The sequence below is a fragment of the Sinocyclocheilus grahami genome, unplaced genomic scaffold, assembly GCF_001515645.1.
Source record: "Sinocyclocheilus grahami isolate Dianchi unplaced genomic scaffold, SAMN03320097.WGS_v1.1 scaffold4.1, whole genome shotgun sequence".
In the NCBI taxonomy this organism is placed as follows: Eukaryota; Metazoa; Chordata; class Actinopteri; order Cypriniformes; family Cyprinidae; genus Sinocyclocheilus; species Sinocyclocheilus grahami.
Genome location: NW_015505183.1, coordinates 1094796 through 1107277, shown reverse-complemented (window position 1 = coordinate 1107277; position 12482 = coordinate 1094796).

Sequence of the window (12482 nt, the reverse complement as noted above, 5' to 3'; positions counted from 1 at the left end):
TTTTTTAGCTATGTAATATATATAATGTATTACATTATGCATGATAAAATATAAAGATTTCACAGTGATTTGATTCTGTAAAGTTTTTTTTGGTTACTACAACATTACTGTAGTAAAACTATGTTTCACTACATTAATACATTTGAAGACGAGCGGAGAGTATAGAATACTAGATAAAAAAATTTGCTAGCTATGTGCATTTTGTCCGTCATTAAAACGGTGGCGTTACGTTTTCATCACCAGGTGTTTGTTGTAGCTATATGGGCGCAGCACTCAGTTTCAAATACATAAATTATGAGCCTTTATAGACAGTGTTTCTTGCGTAAAGAAAACGCTGTACTTATTCAAACAACAATATCTTTATTTACCTTTGCAGACCTAGTTCAGCTGCTGTGGAACATCAGTTCATTCAGACAAGATAGAGGGGGTGGAGTTATGAGCTTTACTGACAGTTTGAGCGGATCCAACAAGATTTAGTCACAAGCTCTTTTTAATACCTTTCATTAGCTAAATATTTGCTAAGCAGACAGACAGATGTAAAGGGTGACCAATATCATTGATTTATTGAAGGGAAAAAAACACCATCACCAAAAAAAGGGCACTTCGGAGTGTAAGGGCAAAAAGGGCATGTGCTCTGCACAGGTTGAGCCCTACCTGTGCATGTGCCTGATGGTACAGCATAGAAGTACAGTTTTTGGAAGAATGGAAGAACTGCAATTAAACTTGACAGCCTGTAATTTTGCCTGCATTTTGTATGGAAACAAGCAGCTTTGACATTTTGTTCCACAAGAAGAAGGTTGTACAAGTTTGAAGCGACATGAGGGGTTGATAATTACAAAATTTTCAGTGTCTGCAGAAAGTGTGATTCAATTGGAATGAACAATTTTATACATGTGATTTATACAGTATATGTGAATGTGTGATTTCTGCCACAACATTTTTTAAATCTATATTTTCTAGTTTTATTTACAGTTATCTTGTAACTTAATTTTAAAAGACCATTTTTTTGATACGTTGCTTCTAGATTCTGGATATTAAGTCTGAAAGTTTTGGGTCAGTTAGTTTTTTAAAATAAATTAATACTTTTACTCAGCAAGAAAACACTGAATTCATCAAACATGACAGAAAGACTTTTACATTAATGTTTGTTTTTCAAACAAATGCTGTTCCATTGAACTTTTTATTCATCAAAGAATCCTGAAAAAAAAGTATCACAAAAAAAACAGCACAACTGATTTTTAACATTGATAATAATAAGAAATGTTTCTTGAGCACCAAATCAGCCTATTAGAATGATTTGTGAAGGATCATATGATACTGAAGACTGGAGTAATGGCTGCTGAAAATTCAGCTTTACCATCACAGGAATAAGTTTTTTATTTAAACAAATATATATATATATATATATATATATATAAGCAATCTAAACCAAATGAAAAATTATGTGTTCCATACATGTTCTTCTAGGACTTATAAGAAAACTTATAGGAAAGTCTGTAGTTACACTGAGCATCAGAGGCTTCATGTCCATTCAAACCTTGCCCATTTTCGTGCCTTGACTGACACTGATCCAGAGACAGAGACGTTTTTACAGCACTGCGCATTAAAACCAATCACACACAATTCTCTTGAGCTTATGAATGCAACGGCCAATCAGAGGTGTTCATATGAGTCATTCCTGAAACGCCAGTGTTTTGTTCAGTGCACACGCTCGCTGACTGAACTCTACTCTACTCTCTAGCGAATTCTCCCATCAGAAACAAGTGCAGAAGTGCAGATGTGCGTATGATGTAAGTAAGATATACATTCCACAGTGTAAACAGCTTCAGTGATTATAATGGGAGTTTTTGAGAGTGCTTGAACTCTGGCTAGACTAAAGTCAATGATAATGTTCTTTAATAATGTAAATGTTATTTGCTCTCATTCTGTATGATTAAACTGTTGTAATTAGTAACTTACAATGTTTTTATTAAATTCACGTTAAATACAAAGTCAGTCATATTAAAAATATTTTATGGCATGACACCCATATCTGGTACTTAAGTAAAAAGACAGGTTTTATGCGTAGTTAATAGATTACTCTAACATAAGGCTATTTTGCCCATCACCCGTTATAGATCAACCAACATGATCTATAAAGGTGCAAGATGCATTTACTTACACATATTTGAGAACCGAGATATTTCCCCCTTTTCACTCGTACCCCCTCAAAAATAATAAGTTCACGATGCCCCTGCTGAGCATGTGTGTTGTACTTGGGAAGTCAAGCATGAAGACTAAACCTAAAGAGTCAATAAGAACTCTAATATGCATACAAACATAGTCAATATGTTGCAGCACTGCAGTCAGATAACAAGAGTAAAGATTAACTTATTTTTCCCCCCTCTTAAAACAAGTCAGATTTTCTTTGTCACTAACTTCCTTTAACATTTATCATATCTGACACAGCAGCAGTGAAAACCAGCATCAGGAGGTCTACAAACAGTGAGACCCCAAGGGTCTTCTCATGCATGCACCAAAGGCAATTGCAGATCTCAGCAAGCCCATCAATACAAAAGGAACTTAACTCTGTCAAGGTTCTCCTCGCTTCTCAGGTCTCAACAAGGGCCATGTGTGAGGGGATAAGGTGTCAGTCTGAGAACTAGTTAATGTGGAGAGAGGGAAATTAGAGGTGCTGATGCGAGCAAGAAGTGTCCCGGCTCTCCAGGGTCTCCTGCCTGCAGGCAAGCAGTCGATTCTGAGCCGCATTAGAGATGCTCTCTTCCAGCCTTTCTTCTGAAACGCTTCAGAGTCAAGGTTCACAATGCTAGCACGTTCCATTTCAGTCAAGCACATGAGATGAAATCCATACAAGAGACCAAAGACACAAGACACTTTTGTGGTTTTCACTTGCAATTAAACTTCAATAAGAGATCATTTCACTCATCTGTAAACAAAAGCTTAAGAGCTATTTCACAGTACCATTACTGTTTCTCACAAAAACACTAGGTAATTTGTTCTATATAACGGAATGAGCATATATAAATGAGCATATCACACTCAAAAATGTTGTATTCTAAGTTAAGTGGAAAGGACTGTGTGGGATTTATGCACACAGACCATGTTTGGATCCGCTTCAGTGCCATTTATCATATGCTGGAAGAGTGTGAGCATTTGAGGTAGATGTATGACATCTACACTGTAAAAAGGAATTGCAATTTATCACATACTGGACTGTTGAGTCACACTGATTAAAGAAAGCGACCGAATGTTGTTCATTTTCAATAGGAGCTACTGATTTTGTTGGTGATGCGAGTCATCTGTATGCAAATGAGAAGTGATACAATGCGGCGACCGCAAATGAGTGTGGAGACCGTGATCTGCCACATGGATGGATATTTAAAATATAAATACATTATGCAGTTATTCTTAAATGTTTGCTGACTTTACAGTGTTATGCTATTTTTGTCATCACTGTTATTTAATTTGGTATTTATAAATGGTATTATTTTTATATATAGTATTTAAATATTTTACCATATTTTATTTCAATAATTCATAATTATTTACACTTTGTTATACTGCAGTCTTGAGTTCATATTTTAGAGTTATAACACTTTTAGTAAGAATGCATCATGTTGCCTTTAACTGCTCAAAAAAAATTTTTATAATGTGGAATTATGAAGAACTAAATCATCAAACAGCATTTGTATGAGCTTACACTCAATGTACTGTAAATAATATCTTACAACACAGTACAAATCACTGCATCACAGGAACACTACAAAGGAAAATGGGCAGGTGGGTGTTTAGAAAGTTGCACAATACTGCATGACAATAAACAGCATGAATAATGAATGCATAAAAATTATACATTGTTGCCATGAGGCTATTAAATTTGATTTCATAGAAGGGAGTCTTTTTGAGTAAGCCCTGAAGTATGAAATGTTCTGTATGCAGTCACAAAAGATTTTTGTTGCTTAATCATTTTTTGATATACTCTATTCAACTCTGGGCCTGAAGGGCAACTGTCTTGCAGAGTTAAGCTCCAGTTCTAGTCAAACACACCTGAACAAATTAAACAGTTCACAGAATCACAATATAATGGCAAAGTAAATTCAAATGTAGTGGAGCCAAAAATATTTGCTTGCAGAATGCCGTAATTGATCAATCAGAATGAAAAGTAGTAATACATATTAAGAATTTGTCAATGCACTTGAACCTACTGTACAGCTGATAACTGAGGTCTCATTTAATAATATTTGTGCATAAATGTTTTTACTATCTGTAACAGTTGAACAATTTATGTGAATATACACCTGTTCATGTGAGGACATTTTATACAGCTGAATTGAGGGCTGGACAGGGATCATAGAGAAAAGAGCATTTAGGTTTTCCTAGACTGTTGATTCAGCCTATTAATGAAATGATGAGCTTGTTCTATCTGTATATTTAATCTCAGACTGATGGAGTGAGATGAAGATAAGTTTAAAAAGTTATGAGAAATATAAACTTCAAAGTACCACATAGATCTATGGTATTTTACTCAATTCTAGTTTCCTTATCTGAGGTTAGTTGTTTTTAATGAAATGTACAGTATAACAATTGATACATTTGAATGTACCACACAAATCACAAAAATACTACTATTTATTTTTAACTTTCCACTCTAAGTAAAAAAAATAGCTCCAGCTCCAGAGAACTGTGTACATATGAAGGAATTCTGTATTGATTTCTCACAGGTGTTTTATTTCAGTTCTGAATTACGCACTGCATTGTGTTGCATTTTAAGGTTTAAGGAAATGCCTATGTAATGGATAATGTCCCAGCAGAAAATTACCAGTACCATTTTTCTACTGATTTTTTTTTGTGTGTAAAAAATATTTTCTTGTGAAAGAGTCCATTTATTCTGTTGTTAATGATTTCTTCAAAGCTCTCAGTGTACTATAACTGCTATATCATGAATCTTAATATCATAATTTTCACTATGTAAACCCCTAGATGTATGAATTAGCACTTAATTAACACATTGGTTCATTACATAAACATATGGTGAATTAGGGTAATCAGGGACACCTAAAAACTGATCACATTAGATTATTGCATAATTGCATTAATCTAATGTGCATCTCACCAGATGACTGGATAACGGTATAGGGGACGTCACACCTAGTGATTGTTGCTTTGGATTGTTGTCTTGCCCTCCTCTGTTGGTGGTCTGTCACATTAACGGATTAAAAATGGAAGTGGGGTAACAGATTGAACAACTGCCTCTGAAAATATCTTTATGACTCCTTGTCATATTGTAACACCCCATTTTGGCAGGAAATTAAAAAAAGAAGCCAAAAAAAGGGAACCCTGTACACATAAACAATTTACAGATACTCTAATTCACATTTAAATATGACACCCATCCTGTTGTGTTTCTCATTTAAAGCTGTTGTGTCAGGAATGTCTCTCTTTAAAGGTGAGGAGAGCCTATAAATTCACATTTTAATAGCCAAGTATTGATGCTATCCCTGTGAGATCTGATGTCTGCAATTAGCGGTGGCCTCGGTTCAATAGATGGGGATCTTCATGTGGCACCAAGAGATGTTCATTTAATTCCACAGAGCTGTGTGTTTAGACTAATTATCTTCCTTATTGCTCATTGTGCAATCAGTTGGTGAAAAGGTTTTTCAAGAGGGTTTTTCAACAGACATCTTAAAGCAGCACTATGTAACTTTTGTCACTCTAGCGGTTAATAAACAGAACTGCACACATCCCATTCCAACCAGAGCTACTTCTCTAAGTTTATGTCTATGGCGATTCACGCAGGTATGTGTTACTCCGCAGCGGTGACGACCCGACCAAGCTACAATAGTCCAAATATAAGTACTTATTATAAGTGTACCGTAGTGATTCGGAATAAGACAAAAACGCGGTTTGGAAGATGAATTCATGATGTACTCGCTCATTATATACATTTTGCTAATTTTTAACACAGAAAAAGTTACATAGTGCTGCTTTAAGTGAGACTGGGGCAAGTTGTGCCAATTTTATTTAAGTTGCTCTCTTGGCAAAAAGAAATTGGATAAAAAATAATGTAAAACTAATATTATTAATTATACATCCGTTCAGTCCAAAAGAGTAGTATTTCTGAATTCAAGTCGAAAAACAGTAGGTGAAAAGTACCTGGATGGACTTCTACCGAGATTCTTGAGTGTGCATTCGATTTGATATTTTACTATGCCATGAATCCATGGGAGAATAATTATGAAAGGCATATTGAAGCGGTGCAACTGATGCTGATAGGTCATGTGATAGTGACAATATGGCAGATATAGTACAGCCAGATTTCATTCATACCACCCATATTCATACTATATAGAATGTACTTGTCATGAAATAAGTGAGTCAGTGAATGACTGAAATGATTCATTCAACAAGGGTGATACAGCCAGAACGGCACTATTGTGTGCTGCTTAGAAACACACAACGATTCTGCTGAGGCTTTGTTTGGAACTATTTTTGCTGGTGGAGTGAAAACAGACAAAAAATTGGCAATGTTTTGTCTAAAATTTCAGTTACTCACTATTAACTTTTTGCTTATTGAACTGTTAAAAGTAAGTAACCGTTTATTTCCAAAAACACAACAAACTTCACATTAGAAAACATCTGTTAAGTGTAAGTTTAATTATTAGGTATTTATTAGGTAATTGTGTGGTATTTATTCCACATTTCATCCATCAAGATGGCAGGGAAATATGAGTATCCTTTCTAGCAATTTCCCTATACTATGGCAGGCTACGGTAGCTTCTTCAGTACAGAACTTCAGGGGAAAATCCTTCATGATTTGCTTTGACTGGCACGTTTCTCCCTGCCAGCACTCCCTCATACTCATAAAACATTTTGCCACTTCCATTTCCCCCTTTTTTTAAATGTGAACCAAGTACAGTAATTCCTGCATTTGAATGCAATGCTCACTATCGCTGGCACACTTTACCCCCCAGGTACCACTTTGGGAAAAATGTTATATTTAATAATTCATAGCCAGTTTTAGCCAAATTCTTCACATTTTTTTACATTTTATCTAATTTTTGTGCTTCCCTTTAAATTCTTGACCCCTCTGAAGGTCATTAAATAATTTGGGATGAGACCGATCTTACCGCCCTCTCCCCTGCTATAAAGACCTGTGATTTCCTCATCTTAACGTACAAATGTTAAAAACCCAACAGTTTAACATGCTTCGGAAATCTCTCGCATTTACTTCTGCCAAAGATCAAACGCAAACCCCACATTCATCTTTGCCCTTGAATGTGACCCTTTACACTTTTGCAATTCATAAGCTGCATTAGCACACAAGACACTTAACCCACTGACACGAAAGAGATACGGCGCTATCCCTCTCCGCATGTCTGTTTAAGAGTCTACAATGTTTCTCACCAAGAGACTTGAAGCCTCTCATCCAGGTATTACCATCTTGGTCTGGCTTTTTCATTTGGAAGCCTGACTAGAATAATAACGTTTAAAAAAAAAAAAACCTCTGCATGTGCTCTGCAAGTTAACAAGCTGATGAATTTTCATGAGCTCATCCTGCTGTCTGTACATGGAGCTCATGGTGAATAAAACAACACCTCCATAATGAAAAGATAATTATAGTCCACAAAGCTATTGAGTTTTCCTATAATCAGTTTATGCTGGGTTGCGTGTGAGGTGAAATGGGGGGAAACAGAAGAGAAGGATAGGGAAAGGGGAACAAGGAAGTCAAGGAGAGGGGTTTGCTGTTGCAAGATTTTAATTTCACACCTCACTTTACTCCCCAATGACGCCTGTGCCCTGGGGCATCTGATTCAAGCATCATAGTGTTAATTCCTCTAGGCAACAAGTGCAAAGTGCATATCTCTTGATCCATGTGAACGCGTTTTATTGCAAAAACACTTGTGAGCCATCACTCTTTGAATTTTTACGCATTTTTGTAGTAAATAAAGTTAAAGAAGCAGAAACAGCCTAACATCACATCTATTTTGCATCCTGGGCTGTGATTGTTTGATTTTCCTCTTTTGTGCATTGGTTGACTAATAAAACTAAAAATATATACCCTATTAGAATATTTTCTGTCTTACCCCCTGCAGTGAGTTAAAAGAGTTATGATCAATGAAACATGCCTTTCACAAAGACTTTAGCTTTTGAGTTTGGTTGCTACATTGATATAGTAAATAATAGTGAAGTCTGATTTGTTGCCGAAGAACAATTTCAATGACTCTGCAGACAAATGTATGACCTTTGTAATGCATTTACTTGAAACATTTTGCGTCTGCTGTTTCCTTATGCAAAGCAGTCGCTGGATTTGTACAAATAATAATATAAAAGCAATGCTGTACACTGTTGATGAATCATCTCATGCGGTATGAATAGTGAATAGATTGGCATGTGTGGACAAATTGCTTGTGATAAATGAAATGCATTAACAATTATGTTTCTTCTAATATAAGTATTGAATAATGCATTCCTGAAATCAGTCTATTATAGTATAGCTACTTAGTTAGGTGACTAATGATATGCAAATATTATGCAAACAACAGACAGGAGTAAAGCTACACATTCTTTTTGTATTATTGTTGTATTAGTTTTGAACCAATGTTTAAAAAATGCATAAATTGCTTTGATGTACTGTATATAATAATATAGTTAGTAAACAATATATCATACATTTTTTTTATTAGCAATAAGGATAAAAATAAAACAAATAAATACAAAATATAAAATGAATGAAAGAATAAATTAATTACAAAATAAATATATTAATAAATAACAAGAGAATCAAATCATCATATTACACTGAACATGCTGTCTAATCAGCATCTTGATATGCCACACCTGTGAGGTGGATAGATTATCTCGGCAAAGGAGAAGTGCTCACTAACACAGATTTAGACAGATTTTTTAACAATATTTGAGAGAAATAGGCCTTTTATAGATTTTCATAGAAAAAGTCTTAGATCTTTGAGTTCAGCTCATGAAAAATGGGGGCAAAAACAAAAGTGTTGCGTTTATAATTTTGTTCAGTGTATTTGGTTAGTTCTCTCTCTTTGTCTGTTGAGATACAAATGAACTGATTTTATATTAGAATAAAAAAATAAAAATAAATACAGAAATAAAAATCAATCAATGAATAAAATTCAACAGTAAATTAATATATTCATAAATAAACAAATAAACTGAATATGTATTAACTGAAATAATGAATGAATGAATGCATATTAAAGTACAAAAAATAAAGAATGAATGAATGAATGACAGAATGAATGAAGAAACAAACATTGCTCATTTCAGAAGTCCTCCACATGCCACGTGCTCGTACTAGTCAGTGCACTCCAAATTGATCAGGTTCCAAGAGGGAAGTGCTACTATTACTCATTCATCTTGTTTTGTCTCGCTCCACTCGACCACTCATATAAGCTGATGTCAGGGTATAGAAAAACAGAAGCGTCTATTTAACTTGCATGCAATAGCTAATAATTTCTAAGGAAGCTGCAACTGAAGAGGCTTTCAGCGTTGCATTCAGCATGAGAGCTGCTCATGAGGCATTCAAACCGGAAAAATGGACACCACTCTCCCTCATAATATCATAAACAGAATCTCTCAGCGAAAGAGGGAGAGATTGAATTTAAGAGATAAATATCAAAAAAGCTGCATAGAGACATGGAGAACGAGAGAATCAAATCTTCATCATCTTATTTAGTTAGTTTTCTCTCTTGTTCCTCTGTTGACTAATTCTCTGCCTCAGTCTCAGGCCAAACGGAGCAGGAGGGAGTTTTGATCAATGAGCACGCTGGCCTCCCTCCATCAATCAAAGGAGGATTACGCTGTGTGTGAGAGCCTCCTAAAGACATTATTATCGAAGTCCCAGCTCGCATTATGAGGGTGTCAGCTCTCTACATAGGCATTTAGGATTACCACAGTGACACCCCATCCTCTCGCCTCTTTATAGGAACGTTCTGGTATTGAAGTTTTAAAAATCTTTAATCCTGTTGCCATTTAGACTCCCATCATGATGCAGTGTGCAAGTCAATATAAACTGGGAGGGGTCAAAAGGTCAGGGCACAATGGCACATATCATTTTATAACCTCCTGTAGCTTGACCCAATTATAAAATGCACAGTTTGTTTGGGCGATAACAATAGCAAAGGACTTTACAAGTGCAAATTGATCATTATAAAGATGAATCCGCAGTAAGCGCCAACAGTGGAAATCAAATTGACTAAGGCCGTTTGGCCACCAAAGGAACACACTTTACAAAACAACACACTTTTGTTTGATTTGTTTTGCTCCCTTGCTTCTCACTGGTCAAACCTCAGAGAACCAGATCGAACAGAGTGAAGACTGTCCATGACAAGCTGAACTACGGGCAAAGTAAGAACCGCTATAAAGAAAAAAGAACAATGCCTAGAAAATGCCTTCTGTTGCAGACATTCTCAAAAGGAAATATTGTTACTGAAAAACAATTACAATTATTTTATTTCAATAATGTCAATCATTTATAATTAGTCACCATTTTGTAGTTACCAAATGTCAAGACATCACATATTCCTCATTCAAATTTGCATTGCCATATGGCCCAGAAAGAGAGTGAAAAGTGGAATTAGGAAACAAACATTCTGTCAGGATTGATAATTCGAGCTGTTTGGTCAGCGGCCAGTAATGTGAAAGAAGCTGCTCTGTCTCATTGTATTTACCTCAAGCTGGATGCAGTTTCGGATTCTGTTCTTCTTCTCTTCATTATTTACTCTAGCACTGGAGGGCACAGTGAAGCCGAGGCTAAAAGACAGAATGCAAAGAGAATGAGGGAAAGAGAGAAGAGGGACGGAAAGAAAGACATAGATATAGAGAAGCCTACCAAGCCGATGGCGAGGCAAGCTGTCACTTGGCTGCAGTCCTTTTACAGCCTGAGGTGAGAATAAGGTTTCCTTGAAGATGTTTGTGAGGTGTTCTCAATGAACTAGCCAGAGGAATGAAAAACTGAATGAGAATGTTTTGGCTAGGTATAATAGGACTTATAGAATTTGTGTTGTAAGGCTGAATGTTGGGGAGAGGCTGAATTGTGCTCGCTGATAGCACTGATTTTTAGCATTGTTTTATTCAATCCAGACCCAGACAGATGGAAAAACAGGATTCCTACATTCTGCAAAACCTGAAATATGTTGCTCTGGGTACAGTTCATTGCACTTTTCGGATGACATGTCCACAAGAGGTCCTATTAAGCTATATAATTTTTCCCCATTGCAGATGCAGGTTTATTAAACAGTATAGTGTTATGAAAAAACATGCCTGTGGATACAAAATGGTTGCAAAATGATAGTGTGTTGCTTGTAGCATACTTCACAACAGTTTAAAGGGAACTGTAGTGTCTGGCACTAAACAGCATATGTGTGTTTTCCTCAGAAACAGTTTTTCAGTTTCTTAGTTTTTTAAATGTTCTTTTTCCACAGTTAAACAGGAATGTGCCATTGTTTTATTAGGGTATTATGTTGTATCATGGCAGTTCAGAAATTAAATGTGAGGGGCATTAAAAAGGTTATCGCATTTGAAATCAACATACCACCTACACTAAACCTGACCAATAGTGTTAATATTAATAAAATACAAAAATACATTTCTTGAAGCAACCATACCATTTAAGCTTTCTTGTACATGGCTTTTAGCTCTTTTGTGGAGTGTTGTGACTCCTGTTTCACAGGAATCACACCAGAGCACTCTGTATTGCAAGAGCAGTGCTGTACCAGGTGAGCTACAGAGCAAGTTTACTACATCAGAAGAGCCATGCATATGGAGCAGATCGTGTGATGCAAACGTTAAAACCCAGAAATTATTATTTTTTTAATTATTTGAAATATTCTAATAAGGTATATATTTTTAGTTTTTTTTCGTCTACCAATGCACAAAAGAAAATCAAACAATCACAGCCCAGGATGCAAAATAGATGTGATGTTAGGCTGTTTCTGCTTCTTTAACTTTATTTACTACAAAAATGCGTCAAAATTCAAAAAACTGAAATTTACTGGTTTATTTCATTAACAGGTCCCTCTCATGGGTTTCTTCTCTGACCATGCACTACAATGGTTGGTAAACATACACATGGTATTAGGAGTCAAGATATGGAGCATATATTCTCAGCTGGCCTAAAAACAGAATGTGAATAAATATGTTTCAGAGCATTAAACCGATGTTAAAAGTTTTAAATCTAGAACTTGTCATTTACTGCTGACAGTGCTTTGCAGTGCATTATACTGTATTTCCGCAATATCTCTGACTTCCACACACGGCTAAAGATTTTCATACCACACCCAAGCTACCATTTCCTTCCCAAGCCATATTGTCCTTTGGAATTATAATAACCCCTTTCTGTAACCTACCCCTGTCTTGCATACTGCTATCTATCTTCCAAGCCTGGTCATTCATCACTAGTGGCTCTACCAATGCATGATTTTATCCCGAGTCCTAAATGAGAGAGAGAGAGAGAG